Raw genomic sequence first — 16,616 nt, forward strand, 5'->3', positions numbered from 1 at the left:
GCACCTGTCTGCCTGTAAAAGCAAGAAGTTCAGTGTTGTCATCTGTAGGCCACTCCTTGTACCCCCTGAACTGGCAGGAGCCCTGGGGACAGAGGCCTCAGCCTGGCTTTTATGCACCTGGGATGTCTGAAAGGCCCAGGGGGTCAAAGCCACGGCCCTGTTGGATACCCACGAGGCCTCTGCCCCAAGCGCCAGGCGCTGCTGCTGGGATCCTGGAAGCAACCCTGCCTAGGAGTTGCTGTGGAGAGGCCCCAGGCTACCAAGATGATCCTGTGTGTGGTCACATTCCTGTGCTCTGCCATTTTCCACATGTACACCCCTGGGCCAGGGTGGGTGGGTCCAAGGGGCCTGCTGCTGGGCCTCCGCACATGTCCTGAAGGAGCCAGCCCTCTTCCCAGTCCCCTCCTGGTACTGAGCTCAGGCCACCTCTTTCCACTCTTGGGGCCACCTATTTGGAGGCTTGGTTAATTCCAGGGCCTGGGGCCAGGGAACAGATGGTGAGAGTGAGACCATCGACACACTTGCTCTAGTCCCCGTCCATGCAGGCAGGGACCCACTCAGGGCAGCCTCAGCCTGAGATGCTTCCAGGTCACTCTGCCCACCAGTGCCCAACTCCTAATGCCCATGCCCCCTTTGCTATGAGTCCAAGGCTGAGGTCATGGAGGGAGGCCTCTGGGAGCTTCTGCACTCAGGAAGGAGCCCCCTTTCCTCCCCCTCCCTTCACTCAGAGGCCTCTAAGGCTGGAGGGATTGTGGGATTCTGGCACCACCTAGCGTCTGGCTTCCTCATCTGGGCCTGCAAGCTTTTGAAGGAGGGGAGAGGAGAACTGGCAGGAGAATCAAGCTACTGGAGCAGGAAATGAACAGGGCATGTTTGGGGGCCAGAGGCAGGATGGATCCCGCTCCACCTGGGAATTAAGCTCTTTGTCTTAATCCACTTCCCCCAGTCCCTGATAACCACCAACTCTCCTAAAAACACAGAAGGCTTGAGCAGGGAAGGGTCCTTAGAGAGCAAAACAGACCATCTTCAATTTACAGAAGGGGAAACTGAGGCTCCAAGAGAGGCCGTGGCTTGTCCAGAGTGACATGGCCAGCCTGAGTCAGAGCCAGAGGTAAAATTCAGGTCTCTGGCTCCCCTTCCAGAGCTCTTCCCACCATACGAACATCCAAAGGACGGGGAGTAGTTGGTGGGGCAGGGAGGTGGACTCCCCACTGACTGCCTGGGGGTTTGGAGAGTGAAGGGGAAACAGAGAAGGCCTGGGGTTGGGGGGAGAAACTCCAGAGGAGACCAGGAGCCACACAGAGGAAGGCCTGGTGACTTACAACTTAGCACCAAGTCCTTATGATACCCCACTCCAAATGTGGACTCATTGGTGTCGGCCAAACCCTTAAACGGAATGCAGTTTTTCTATGCAGGAGATAGAGGCACACACTTGAGCTCTCCCTCGAGGTTGGGAGAAATGAACACGAATGGGGCAGGTCCAGCCAGGGGGACTTTCAGGAGGAGGGGGGCTCCCAAAGCCTCTTGGACGCAGCAGCAAGGCACAGAGGAAGAGGGATATTCCAGACCTGTGGCCCACATAAGAGCACTAGAGAAGAGTCAAGTTTCTAGAATGTTCCATACAGAGGACAATCCAGCCTGCCACCCTCAAAGGGAAATTTCACCTGCTCTGGATGAGTCACTTCCTTTCGCTGACCCTGCCTCAAGTCCTCCCTCCTTATGAAATGTGAGGCTTTATCAGGTCTGAACCTGAGGGGCTTTTCAAACCACCACGTACCCAGATTCCCCCAGCCTGGTTGAATATGAGGCTTGGGGGGTGGCCTCTGCAGGCCGAGGCTTAATGAGCCCCATGGCCCCAGGTAGCATTCAGAGGCCTGGGACTTGCTTCCTAGCCAGGACTCTTGTGAACATTTCCCTTCCCTCTCCAGAAAGGTCACGTGGGCTGGCAGTTACTGAACTTTCGCTTCACTTTGGGATTTTCCACAATTCAGACCTGCATTGAGTCACAAAGATGTACCAAGCCTGGGAAATGACTGGGTGAATTACTCTTAATCACACAACTCCGACCACGACAGCCTCCATCTGAGGGCGCAATTCCCTTTCTGACCACCAGAGGGAGCATGTGGCTTGCGCCGAATCCCCTCCAATTGCGTGTTTTCAACTCAACCTTTCCAAGGGCCTTTGCCGGGAGGAGGGGCTCCTGGCTACTGAATGGTCCGTCTGGTGGCCTGATTTCCTAGGAAAGCCCTCAGCTCTTCTCATTCCGCTTGTTCACCCCCTCCAGGTACAGCACTTGCCCCACTCTGGGGTAATTCTTGGCTGTGGAGTCTTAAGTGCTCATTCCTTCCCAGAGGCAGAGACCCCACGTGATCTACGTATCTTCCCCAAAGCCTGGGGAACAGCGACGCCTCTAACCCTGTAGTCTGAGTAAATCAACGACAGTAGGACATGGGGAGGGGCAGAGAAGTCAAGCAGGGACGTTTGTGGGGAGGGAGGGGAAAGAGGCTTTGCCTGAGTAGCTCTTCTCACCCCAGCTGCAGTGAGTCTGATTCAACTGATGGGACGTCGGTGGTGGTTCTGCCTCCCCAGGTGAACTCAAAGTGGAGCAAAAGGTGACAGTCACGGCTTAGCAGGTGAGCATGGCCAGGCGAGGGTGAGGGGAACGCAGGAGGTGGAGCAGGTGAGGGCCCAAGGGAAACTGGACTTGTTTCACGTTCTGGGGAGAGGACAGGTAGCTCTGCCCCGCCAGCCCCTGGGAGAGCAGTTCCAGAGCCCCCAGGCCCAGAGGTGCTGGCCTTGGGCAATGGGGTTGCAGGGTCTCTGCTAAGTCCGCTGAGTCCTGGCCTTCCTCACAGTACCCATGAACAGGAAGAGCTGGGCAGGAAGCCCAGGGAGGGCCAGGAGAATTAGCCTGTGAGCCAGCAGCCAGTCCCACCCCTATCCCTTGCTAAAGGGTCCACCGCCCAAACCCACCCAGCCTCTGCACAGCTCCAAAGAGCCCTGTGGGCATGGGGGCAGAAGGGCTTCTGCTGGGTTCTGGTGGGCCCTCCCTGACGGGGTGGCCTGGACTTCCCCATCACAGGAAGTAGAGCCTCAGATAGGCCAGTCTCTAGCTCCTACAGGCTGATCTCCTGTCCAGGGTGAGGGTGCCCCTGGCATAGGCCTCCAGTTTTTCTAAATGCTTTGGGACATCAGGGGAAATCTCCACCCCGCCCCGGCAATTCTGAACTCTCTTGTACAGGGAGCAAGGAAGGGGTGCTCCAAAGAACTGAGCGTCTCCACTGGTGCTGCCTCTAGTGAAGGAAGTGGGCTGCCTAGACAGACAGGGCTGGGGGTGGAGGGAGTGAGGGGTGTTGTGTGAAGAAAGGCGCAGGGCAGGGGGTGGTGTAGAGTCTCCTCTCAGGCTCTCCCGGCTTCAACCCTCCCTCTGCTCCACACCGCAGGGGCTGCTGCGGGGAAGGTTAGTCGCCTCCCTGTTGATCCGTGGCCCCAGGCAGCTGAGCTCTGAACTGCAATTCAGCAAGGGCCTCTGGGGCGGGTAATCTGTGCCTCACCAAGCGCCCATTCTTCATTCCTCGCAGGCTGCCTGACAAATGCCTGGGCAGCGGAGATCAGAGGCGAATGCCACGGCAGCTCGGCCCTGTTGTCAGAGCGAGTCACTGGCTGGGAAGATGGATTGGGCCTGGGCCTCAGAGCTAGGGCCACAGCAGCCTCCTTCCGGGACATGGGGAGGGCAGTGTTGAGCCCAGGGCTGCCCTGGGAGAGCCGCAGAGGGGCCCGAGTGTCCTAGCCTTGGAAGAAACCCGGGGCTCAGACTCAGTGCCCGCTCCCAGGTCTGGCTGCAGGAGGAGCCACAGGCTGCAGACACTTCATAGTTTGCCGTTGAGTGATTGAGGACTTGGGAAGAAATCCGGTTTACAACTTCGAACCTTCATTCCCAGAGCTTCAACCTGACACTGGAGGGGCAAAGAAGGTGGCATTGGGAGGCCGAGGGAGGGGTCTCCCCCAGGCGTGGATGGACCTCATGTCTAGAATGGACTGGGACGAGCTGTGTTCAGGAGTGGCAGCTCCCCAAGCCCTGTTTTGGCAGATTTGATTTTCAGTTTGTAGGCATGGGGCCTCAGATGTGAAGGGAAGCTCAGAATTCAGGGAGGTTCGGGGTCCCCTGGCAGGGCAGGGGACCAGGGCAGGGCACCCACCAGGGGACCCCGAATCTCCCTGAATTCTGAGCTTCCCTTCACAGGGTGCAGGTGAGACCAGGTCAGGAACACTCCTGAAACAGTGGAGGCCCAGCCTGGCCTGTCCTGCTCCTATGGGCTTGCTGGGCTACCTGCTGTCACCCTGAGTGACACCCGAAGTTCCTCAGCCCCAGGAGGCCTCCAGTCACCATGGCTGCTACTGTCTCTAGATGTCTAAACTTGGTTCCCTTTTCAAGAAATGCTCACTGTCACTTCCCCAAAGGGCTTCTTTGGTGTCACTGAGAGGAATTCCCCCGGTGAGCAGGGCAGCAGGGAGGGGAGAAGAGGGGAACGTCCTGAGCTGGGGAAGCACTTTGTGGCCCTGGAAGCCCTGCCTGCAGCTCTGCGCAGACCACACTGTGGAAGATGGAAAATTGGCTTCACTGCCAGCTCTGCTCTTGGCCTGCTGTGTGACCTTGGGAAGGCCCTGGTCTGTCTCTGGACTTGGCTTTGGAAAAAACAGACACAAGACAAAAGTCCCAAGCTTCAGCTCACACGTCAAGGAGCTGTAACTTTTCAGGGGAAGGGGTAAGGGGAGAGCTGTGGCTGACCCCGTTGTTCCCTCCCACCCCTTGGATAGCTGTTCTTAGAGAAAAGCTGGGTACACCCCCACAGTCCCTGCAAATACATGCTTGGCGTCCTCCTGTCAGTGAACACAGAGGCGCCCAGCAAGTGATGAAGGCAGACAAAAAGACACACTTGACAAAGCAAAGGAGATGAGGCTGGCTTGGCCCCGAGCCAGGAGCACGCTGAATTCTCTTGTGGTCTCTGTTTCCTGAATGGCCCATCAATCAGTAACCGAGTGCGTGCCAAACCCAGCCCACACAGGAGCCCGGTGTCCTCTGTTCTGCAGCAAATACTACTTCAGGCCTTATGTCCGAGGACCATATGCTCCCAACACAGCTGATAAAATCATCCAGGAGTAGCCTGGAGGCCGCAGACACCCGCCTCAGGGGGCAGGAGTGAGACGGGCCAGGCTGGGCCTCTGCTGTTCCGAGAGTGTTCCTGACCTGCTCTCTCTAGCACCCTGGGCACCTGCCAGGGGACCCCGAATCCCGTGAATTCTGAGCTTGCCTTCACATCTGAGGCCCCACTGCTTATAAGCTACATGAGGGCAGGGATTGCATCTGAAAGTTCACCCACTGATCCCAGTACCTCGCCCCCCTTTGGGCACCTAGTGCACCCTCCATACATGTTCATTGAGTGCACATGTAACTGGTGGCCTAGAGGAATGAAGGAGTGATTGATTACCCAGCAGGTGGGCCGCCCCTGCCCCTGCTCCATGCCCCCAGGAGCAAGGAAGTTGTTGGGCCAGGGTAGGCAGCTGGGGTGGTCTGAGGTGTGCATGATCCCTTCTTCCTTGGCCTCACAGTTAAGGTCACAGGCTTTGGAATCAGCAGACCTGGGTTTGAGCCCTGGCTTAGCCAATAATGAACTATGCATGTGCAAGCTCCCCTGGAGACTCAGTTTCCCTAAATGGAGAAACTATCTTTAGCCTGTGGACATTCTTTGCGTGAGGTCGATTACCTCTGAGGCTCTTTTTAGCGTTAAGGCGACGCTGCGGCTTTTCCTGTCCCCGGCCAGGTATCACTGCCCCTTCCTTCAATGCTTCCGCGTTTGAGAAAGCTCCGTCCCGTGCTTGCTTCTCAGGACAAATTGTGCAGGGAGGACAAAGGCCCCTGAGTCCGCCCTTAGACTGGCCAGGTCTAGGGAGAGGCTGGCGCAGCCATGGGCCCCAGCCCCACGCACTCCCGGGCACCACGTGGGCCACAGCGTAGACTTGGCTGGCCCAGCCTTAGGGTTGCCCCGCCTCCTGGGCCTTCTGCCAGCTCAGCCGTGGAGTCCTCACTTCAAAGTCAGCGGAGGGTGGTCTATGACTACCATACCGAAAGCAGGGCTAGTTTGTGAAAAAAGTTTCTTGATTATAGGTTTCTCCTTTGTGTGTGTGTGTGTACGTGTGAGATTGTGTGTGAGTATATGTGAGTTCTGTGAGTGTGAATGTGTGTATGTGAGCTAAACGTCCATCAAATGCAGGAGAAATACAGTGTGAATGTATTTGTGTGAGAGATTGTGTGTGCACGTGTATATGGGTGTGTGAATGTGTGTTGATTGTGTGAGTGTGCAATTGCGTGTGTGTGTATGTGTGTATGTGAATGTGTGTGCATGAGTGTGTGAATGTGTGTGAATGTGTGTATGTATGAATGTATTATGTGTGACTGTGTGTAGATGTGGTAATGTAGATGTGTGTATGTGAATGTGAGTGTGGGTGTATATGTGAATGTGTGTGAATATGTATATGTGAATGTGTGTGAAGTGTAGCAGGTATGTGTGAATGTGTATGTGAATGTGTGAATGTGTGTATGTGAATGTGTGTGTGAATGTGTGTGTGAATGTGTGAATGTGCGTGTGTGAATATGTGTATGTGAATGTGTGTGTGAGTGTGTGTGTGAATGTGAGCGTGAATGTGTGTGTATGTGAATGAGTGTGAATGTGTGTGTATGTGTATGTGAATGTGTGTGTGAATGTGTGTGTGATTGTGTGGATGAGTGTATGAGATTGTGCATCCATGAGTGTGGTATGCTGAGGTATGCATGAATGTGTTACTTGTGTGATTGTGGCATTACAGTGCGTGTGTGTGAATGTATGTGTGTGTGTGTGTAGGCCATGCTTGATTGTGTGTGGACTAAGGTGTATGTATGAAGTTTATGGAATCCATAGGTGTACATGTATGAGTGTGCATGAATGGTGCATGTGATTGTATTGGTGAGTGTGTGAATATGTGTGTATGTGAATGTGTGTACATGAGAGTGTGTGAATGTGTGTGTGAATGTGAGTGTGAGTGAATGTGTCTGAATGTGTGTATGTGAATGTGCGTGTGTGAATGTGTGTATGTCAATGTGTGTGTGTGACTGTGTGTGTGAATGTGAATGTGTGTGTGAGTGTGTGAACGTGTGAATGTGTAAGTGTGCATGTGAATGTTAAGTGTGGGTGTATATGTGAATGTGTGTGTGAATGTGTGTGTGTGACTATGTGTATATGAATGTATGTGTGTGTGTGAGTGTGTGAGTGTGTATATGTGAGTGTGTATGTGAATGCGTGTGAGAGAGTGTGTGCGTTGCTAGTTGTGCTGGAACTGGGGAGAAGCAGAGCAACCCAGGAGGGTGCGTGGGTGGACCTGGCATCTGGAGCCCTGCGCAGCGATTCGGCCTCCTCAGCTGAGAATCAGAGGTCTGTTTTGGAGGACACCATTCATCTCCTCCAGTAGTTCTTAGAGGCTGGCAAGGACACAGGCTGGGGCAGGGAGTGAGCCCAGCCTCCGGCTTCACTGCGAGACATGACTGGGGTGAAGGGCAGGACCTGTGTAGTGGAGAATTTGGCCGCTGTCTATGTTGCACTGCACAGCAGCCTGCCGCGCCACCATCCCGTCCTGTGGCACTAGGGGGAGGCAGACACCAGGTTCCCTGTGTGGAGGCCTGGAGCTTCCTTCCGCGGAGGACCGAAGAGTCACATCCAGCAGTGGGCCAGAGAGGCGGGATGTCCTCTCCAGCCATCAGAGCCACGCCCTTCCCCCCGCCTTCCCATAGCTCCCACCCTTCCCACACTGCACTTTCCAGGAGTGCAGACGCGGCAGCTGGCCTCCCAGGACCTGTCCCAAGACTTCTCCTGAGCCCGGGGTCTCAGAGCAAGCTTCCAAGGTCGCCTCTCCTGAATCTGAGGCATCCCCAACAGATGTGGAAGATTCATTCTCTCTGGAAGGATTTTTCCTCCTCTCAAACTTCGCAGTGGAAATGATATGAAGCAGGGGCGGGGCAGTGGCGGAGCTGCTGGAGCAGGATAGACAGGCGTGGCCGTGAGCTTGGCTCGGTCACTGACCAGCTGGGCAGCCCTAGGGAAGTCCTTTAGTGTCTCGGAGCCTCGGTTTTCTCATCTGTGAGATGGGGTTTGTGATATCCAACTCATTAAAGAGACTGAATGAGATCATGTGTGTAAACGAGATATGTACGCCACAAAGTGTTATGAACATGTAAAATGGGTGAGGGACGAAGCAATGTTCACCAAGGCTTCTGCTGGGCTGGGTGATTGCGTGTTTCTCAGCCATTTATTATTCAGCAAATTTTTGTTGACTATTAAGTATATGCCAGACACTTTATTAGTGTTTTTGACAAGCTTAAGTGGATAGTGTTTATGAAACTACAGAACATAAACCTTCTAGTTTATCTTCTAGTCCAAGATTTCCCAAATGCCAGCCCCCAGACCTATGCTAAGCTTCTTACATCCAAATACTGGGAAATAGAAAAAACAGATCCAAGATTCTGTAGCCTGGGATCTCTCTCTCCTCCTCACCTGTGCCTGTGTGCATGTGTAGCTGTGTGGTTTCGGAGCCACTGAGACCCAGAGATGGTAAATGCTGTCAACGGATAGCATGTCCCATGCCAGGGGCTTCGGGCATGCGCCTATTAACTTTTCGAGAGGGGCAGGGACTGCCCAGCCACAGTCTCAGGACTCCTCCTAAGGGTTTGACCCATAGGAATGTGTCGGCAGATTGCCCAGAATATAGAGTCTGAAGGCCTTCTAATTCTATATTTTGTCACTTAGTGGCTCTGTCATTTAGTGCCTGCATAATTATCAGCAAGTCACTTGCTATCTGAAGCCTCAATTTCCTCATCTGTAACATGGGGATATTGATGCCTGTCTTGCTGTGGGATCTTCATGTGAGCATACTTTGAAAACTGCAGGCCGGGTATGGTGGCTCACACCTGTAATCCCACCACTTTGGGAGGCCTAGGCGGGCAAATCACGAGGACAGGAGTTCAGGACCAGCCTGGCCAGCAGAGTGAAACCCCATCTCTACTAAAAATGCAAAAATTAGCTGGGTGTGGTGGCATGCACCTGGAGTCCCAGCTACTCGGGAGGCTGAGGCGGGAGAATCATTTGAACCCGGGAGGCAGAGGTTGCAGTGAGCCGAGACCACACTTTTGCACTCTAGCCTGGGTGACAGAGGGAGCAATCCAAAAAAAAAAAAGGAAAAGAAAACTGCAAAGCTCCACTTTTTTTTAACTCCAATGAAAGCCAGAACCAGACTGAGTTTTCAAAGGAGAAACCCTTCAGGCTGAATTTTCTTCCACTTCTTCCAAGTCCAGCTGTATTTAATATTGAAAGATACTCTCCATGGAGGAGCCCCCGTCCCGCCCAAAGGTTTCTCGTACTCCGTCTTTGGGCGACACCTGCTGGCCATGGCAGGTACTGTGTCCTCCTCTAGCTAAACAACTCCGCGGAGACAACTTGCCCATCTCCTTAGACATTCACAGCCATGCTGCGGGGTCGGTGTTCTGTTCCCACTTCCACAGATCAAAAAGGTGAGACTTGGTCCTCCCAGCTCATGAGAAGTGCAGTGAATCTCTGACTCCAGGTTCTTGGCTCCATCTCATCCCTACTTCTTGCTCTTAGGCCAGGCGGAGTAGGGAGTCATCCCCTCCCAGGCAGAGGAGACCTCCCACCCCATAAATCATTCTGAAGTAGGCACTGAGATTAGGGGCAAAGCCAGGGTTGGAGCCTAGGACAGACCCGGTCAAGAAAGACTCATCCTTATGTCAACAACCCCACCAAGCAGCCACCACATCCAGTTCCCCATCTGCAGAGCAACTAGACCGATGGCAGGGGCTTCAACGATAAAAATTCACTCTGAGGAGGCAGAGAGATGCCATTTGCTCAGGCTGCATGGTGAGGAGCTGGGGACAGCCTATCCCCTGGGCCTGTTGCCTCTATGCCCACTGTGTGGGGCAGTGGCTAGCCTGAAATCTGGCGTGTGGCTTGGGGGAAGCGGGTGCCCCTGGTCAAGGAACTTCTCAGTCAGGAGGCAAAAAGTATTGTGATTGAGAATGAGGACTTGGCCTCATCCTTGAGAGATGCACACAAAATGATCAATGGATGAAATTATATAACATGAAATTTGCTTCAGAAAAATTCATGGTGATGGGAGAGGAGCATGGATGAAACAAAAAACTGGCCATGAGTCAACTATTGTAGCATCTGGGAAATGAGTGCATAGTGATTCGTTTTACAATTCTCCCCACTTTTGTATATACTTGAAATTTTCCACGTTCAAACTTTTAAAAAATGTAACAGCAGAAACACTACTACCACCATCAATGTGAATACACAGAATTAGACTGCCTTGAGCATCTGACTGCGTGAATTGGAGAACTTAGTTAATTTCTCTATGTCTCAGTTTCATTGTCTGTAAAATGGGGTTGATAATAATCATACCAGTCTTATAGGGTTGTTTTGAGATTATGCATCTGGAGGAATTAGCATAGTGCTGGGCCCACAGCAAGCACTCAATTATAATCACTGTCATTAGTAGGAATCCAGGGCTCTGGTTATAATTTGCCAAAAGAAGAAGATACTTTGGCTGATACAGACAAACAATTGGCCAGCCAGTTCAGCTTAGAGTTTGGATCGATGAGTCTTCGAGGACACAACTCTGAACTGCCGTGTGCCGGGTGTGTGGGTGTCTCAGATGCGTAGACACACACCGCAGAGTCAAGCTTTCCTGAGACCCCGCAGGGAGGCCTTTTCCCTGCCTCTCTGCACATCTTTCCCATTGTTCAAGCCCAACTCACATCCTCCCTTGGTTTTTGTTGACCACTCCTTTCTCTGAGCTTAAGCAGCTCTCTTCACAGACTCATCGAACCCCTGCTGTAGGTGAGACTATAAAGATCATCTAACCCAGCCACATCATCATAGCTTCATTCAACAAACAGTCATCAAAGACCTGCGTTGGGTGCTGAGGATGGAGTGATGAACAAGGTGGGCGAGAGACTGAGGGCAACAGGGCCTGGGAGGGAGGTAAACACCACAAAGCTGAGCACAGGCCAGGCAGTCAGGAGCCCTGGACCTAAGCCCTGACTCTGCCATGTGACCTGGGATGCCCTTCACCTGCCAGCCACTGTTTCCTCCTGGGAAGAACAAGGAACTTGCAGGAGATGCTCCCCAGGTCCCTTCACACTCTGACCTGCCAACTCTGAGCATGTAGGCCTCCCTATGTTGCTCTTTAAACATCTTCTTCTCCACTGGAATGCAAGCTCCGTGAGGGCAGGGACTCTGTGCTAGACTTTCCAGGGATCAGGGAACTCCTTGCACGGGAACTGGGCACAGACTTGCCAAAACAATGAGTAAACCAATAAAATGTACTTCCTCCAGGCCAAGTGTGGACCGGAAACGGTGAAAGAACAGAGTTTTTAACCGGGAGAAGCGGGAAATAGATCCCCAAAAACCTCACACTGTACCACTTGGAGATTGACGATGCCCACCAGTGTGTTAAAGCCTGCAGTAAAAAACAAAAACAAAAACAACTCCCACAAAAACCTATTTACCTTTGCTTATTCCAGTCTTTTCCAAACCTATTTGAGCATAGATCACTTTCTGCACCTCACCTGTTACCTTCTTGTGAAACACTTGTGAAATGCTATATTAGATCTTTTCTTTGTTTTCAGCTGGGTTTATTAAAAATAAGGTCAAGTTTGGTAAAGATGCTAGGTTTCAATGTCATTGTGGCCTGAAATAGGAACCTTATTGCTGCATTCTTACCTGAGCTCTGCCACCCTCACTGGGGCTGGGCTAGGACCTTAGATGACATTCTGAGCCCCCCATTGTGTAAGTAAGTACCATTCGACCCAGGCAACACCTCATTTCCTAACTTTCACCAAATGATGAATGGGATCATGTTTTCTCTCAAATCATCCACATCAGGATTACAGGCCGAGGAGGCCAGTTCAGTAGAAGTTCATGGGATAGTGGTCCAGAGTGATTGGCATGTCAGCCCAGGAAAGCCAACAGAACATTGGACAACAGTAAGAGAAGATCAGCTACCTATTGAGGGGGTGATGTTGCTGGACTGGAGCTGCTCAGACCTCATCTGGATGCATGAGTCTATTCAGTTTTAAGAGAGATTTTTATTTTTTAATTTTATGAGACAGAGTCTGTCACCCAGTCTGGAGTACAGTGGTACAATCACAGCTCACTAACATCCTCAGCTTTCCAACCTCAGGCGATCCTCCCACCTCAGCCTCCTGAGTAGCTAGAACTACAGGCATGCGCCACCATGCCTGGCTATTTTTAAATTTTTTTGTAGAGATGGGTCTCTCTATATCGTCCAGGCTGGTCTTGAATTCCTGGGCTCAAGTGACCCTCCCACCTCAGCCTCTCAAAGCGCTGGGGTTACAGGCGTGAGCCACCATGCCCAGATGAGATATTGCTAAAGTTGAATATAAGCAAAGAAGGAAACCAGAACAGGGAAAGGTCTATAAATTTAGTCAGAAAAGAAAAAAGATATGCAGCCTGGCAAAAGGAAGGTGTGGGGGCCTGCGGTAGCAGTTCTCGAATATTTGAATAGCTGTCATTTGGTTGAGATTGGCCACATCCTTTGAACTGCGGAGAGCTAAGGCAGATTTGGGCTTGATAAAGAAAAGCATGTGTGCATGACTGTGGGCAATGAAATTAGATACATGTCTGTGTGGGGAGCAAGCCCCTTGTCCCTGGCAGCATTTGAGAGACTGAGTTGATACCTGTTGGGTCAGTGTAGAAAGCCAGTGGGTGTGAGATGGTGCCAGGTGAGGTGAGCTCTAAGGCACTGCCCCCTCTCAGATTCTGTGACAGAGGAGCCAACATTCCCCGTGGTCTCCAGACAACATCTTTATTCAGCCTCCCTGTCCCAAACTGCAGCCCGCTCACCACTGGGGCACCCCAGGAGCCGTGGCTTTGGCCTCCAGCAGGTGGAATTTCTGGGGAGCACATTTCTCCTGCTCAGAGTGGCTGGAGGGCTTGCTAGCGTTTTGTAGCAACTCCTGGACTTTGAGGAGGGTCTCGGTCCACAACGCTGGTGGCCAGTCACAGCGACAGGAGGGATGCTGCCCTGCAGAGAGAACGTGGAAGGCATTAGGACAGCACCAAGGTGTCTCCCGTCCCGAGATCCTCCAGCGCATGGACTGGCAAGTCCAGCCCGTGGTGAAATGGCCAGACTTTCTAGGAAGAGAACTTTCATCATCTAAGTCAAGGTCACCACCATGGGCCTGGGCCTTGACTTTCTCTTCTCTGGGGAGGAAAACCTCTGCAAGGGGGCTTCTGTGTGAACAGCACTGTACAAACACATGATTGACATACAGACTCAAGACCTCTGAGGCAAGGGGGGAGCCCTGGCTAGAATCCAAAGAACCTAGTCCCTGGCCACAGTGTGACCCAAGGAAAGCTCCTGGGATGGATTCAGGTTTTGCAGGGCTGGAAGCTTAGACCATTGAGGGCTGGAAGCTTAGACCTCTCTAAGGAAAACAATACACAATTACGAATACAAAATTAGGTAAAATATGATTATTGACATATTAATAATCAAATGTGATTATTAATTTAGAACGATAAAAAGAAATTGCAACAAGTTACAAATCTTGAGAAAACTGATAAATGCCATCATGAAATCCAGACAGCATAATATTTGTATTAACTGACACACCTCAAAAATGCTTTCTAAATTTAAAAAAAATTTTTTTACATTACTTCTGCTCACAGCTTTACACAGGCTGGCTTCTGGCTCCATGCATTTCAAACCTTGTCTTTCCTACACTACACACACACCTCTGGTGCAGGCACCTGAGGGCACAGTTATACTGTGATACAACTTCTGGCTCTGCAACTTCATGTCACAAAGCACGGTGAGTTGGCCCAGTCGGTGATAGGAGAGTTCCTGCAAGCCTTTCCCTGCCCTGGAAGTATATGCATGGCCTGTCAACCATATAAACACATCCCACCAATCCCAAGCCAGAGTCAGATCCCCTCAGAATGTTCACCAGACCCACCGAGAAGCCAGAGCAGAGAAGGGTAGCAGCCGTGATTGACTGTAGTTAAACTTTCTACAAATGTTTTCATATCTGACCATGTGAACACGTTACTAGGGCCCAAAAGGAACCTGAAGCTTGAGCTGTGTAAGTGTCATGGTATAAGCATCCCAAATCTGCTTCTGGGGCTCCTCTGATATTCACTCTCTTCATCTATATAATGATCAAAACAATTCTGGCATGTGTATCCAGATCCTTTTTGGTGAGAATCTGAAATGGACGAAAACATAAAGCCTCTGGAACCTAAAAGCGCTGCCTACAGGGTTAAGATGACAACTGTGAAGACCACAGTGATGCAGGCTGAGCAGGAACTGTTGAGACTTCTTTGGTTTTAGGGGTCAGCACTCCTGCGGGGTCTAATGTCCTGCCAAATGTTCACTCTTAGAGACTGGAAACTCTCACACGAGAACTTTCGGCTGGGTGCGGTGGCTCACGCCTGTAATCCCAGCACTTTGGGAGGCCGAGGTGGGTGGATCACCTGAGGTCAGGAGTTCGAGACCAGCCTGACCCACATGGAGAAACCCTATCTTTACTAAAAATATAAAATTAGCCAGGCTCAGGGGCGCATGCCTATAATCCCAGCTACTTGGGAAGGCTGAGGCAGGAAAATCACTTGAACCTGGGAGTTGGAGGTTGCAGTGAGCCGAGATCACGCCACTGCACTGCCGAGATCACGCCACTGCCTGGGCAACAAGAGCAAAACTCCATCTCAAAAACAAAAACAAAAACAAAAAACAAAACAAAACAAACTTTCAAGCTTAAGGCTTTGATCCCAGCTAAAGGACATCTCTCTGGAAGGCATGGCATGTGAGGCTGTAATCAGATATCTGCTACCTTGTAAGAATGAGCCCATCTGGTCACTAAATCAACATTTACTGAGTGTTCCCCTAGAGCCAGGAGGCACCAGGCTAGGGCCTGCATGTATAAATCGAAAGGGTCAGAGCCCAGTGTCTAGAAGAGGAGACAAGTCAGACACGTGCATAAATAGCCACAATTCTAGACAAAGGGATGAGATCCATGGACCAAGTAGATGTCTGAGGCAGTGGGAGCCCAGAGGAGGCCTGGTCAGGGATAACTGGGGGTACCTGACCAGGCCCTGCTGAATGGGAAGCCTTAAACAGGTGAAAAAGGGGGCACTGGGTACTTGAGAAGGGTGAAGGTTTTCCAGCGTAGAAAACACTTTCATAAAATGTGATAAGCACATTTGTGAATGACCCATGGGCCAGAAGAAATGCCGGAAGACTTGGGAAGCCAGCAAATTTAGCTCCACTCATTGCACTTTCTTTTTTTCCCTATCTCTCTCAGTTTTCATACCTTCCACACCACCACTCTCCAGAGAGAAATGTGACAATGAGCTTCAGCTCCATCAAATCCAGACTTCATGGACCCTCTCTGGGTTGGCTTCTCAACCGACTTCAGAGTTGTGAGCTGAGAAAGAACAGCGGGAGAGAGGCACAGTTTTCCAGGGACTCCTGCCTTGCTGGGGGCTTCCACAGCCCCTGACCAACCATCCTGAAGTCACTGCTGAGACAGCAGCCTGAACAAGGGCAATGGGACCTCAGAGACAGCATCGGTACTGTCAGAGCCCCAGAGCTTTCGACCCTTTGCTCCAGTGAGCTTAGAGCCATAATATTATCATCCAGAATGATGAGAAAGTAAGTGGCAAACATACCTAGACATCTTCTGAGACCAGCAGACAGAATTTGGGTTTAAGGAGAACCTGGGTAGTTTAATGACACATGCTATTTTTTTTAAATATAGGCATCATACTCTATGAATTGTAATGATTCATCCCATCTCAAGAAGATGGAATTTTAGATGTATGTGGATATATTTGAAGCCAACACTGTTTATTTTGTGTAATGTTTTTGTGCCTATTAGTTTCTGAATATCTGTGCATAAAAGCTTCTGTTTCTCTGCCTGCACACATTTGTGGGTACACCCTATACACCTATGTGGGGTGGGAGGGGGGAATGTGCATATTTGTTTGCATTTACCTTGTGTTTGGTCTTAGGAAGAGATCTTGGTGATCATTCTAGCCCAACTCTTTCACCTCACTGGTGAAGAAACTGAGGTCCAGAAAGGCAAAGGTGACTTGTCACAGATCACACAGCTGGCTATGGAGACAGAGATGACACAAGAACCTAGGATTTCTGATTTGTAGATGAGGACCTTTTCTATAATATTAAAATCAATTATAAATTGCAGGGAGGGAAGCAGGGAGATCCTTGTTTTTTCCTCCCCCAACCGATAAGGAAGTACTAAGAAGGTCAATCTTGAATTAGCTATATAATACCAAAAGTTAAGTTTTTCACACTGACCTGGTTCAGTATTGATTCCTTTTATGAACACCCTATTTATACTCAAGTTGTCAAAGAATTCCAGAGGGCATATGAAGCCTTTGTTAAAATAATTATATGCCTTTGTTTTTGAAGAAAAGTATCCAAAATATATAAGCTTATTGTTTGAGTTAAACAATAAAAACATCTGC

The 16,616-nt window shown here is 50.9% G+C and overlaps 1 long non-coding RNA gene across 1 annotated transcript; it reads left to right on the forward strand.

The window, feature by feature from the left end:
* The first annotated feature begins 365 nt into the window (after nt 1-365).
* LOC116269678 lies at nt 366-16,049 on the forward strand. The gene is made up of 2 exons (XR_004177337.1): nt 366-2,633; nt 15,431-16,049. It is a non-coding gene; the product is annotated as an uncharacterized LOC116269678 (long non-coding RNA).
* The last annotated feature ends 567 nt before the right edge of the window (nt 16,050-16,616 follow it).

Source organism: Papio anubis, chromosome 12 (genome assembly GCF_008728515.1).
Source record: "Papio anubis isolate 15944 chromosome 12, Panubis1.0, whole genome shotgun sequence".
NCBI classification, from domain to species: Eukaryota; Metazoa; Chordata; class Mammalia; order Primates; family Cercopithecidae; genus Papio; species Papio anubis.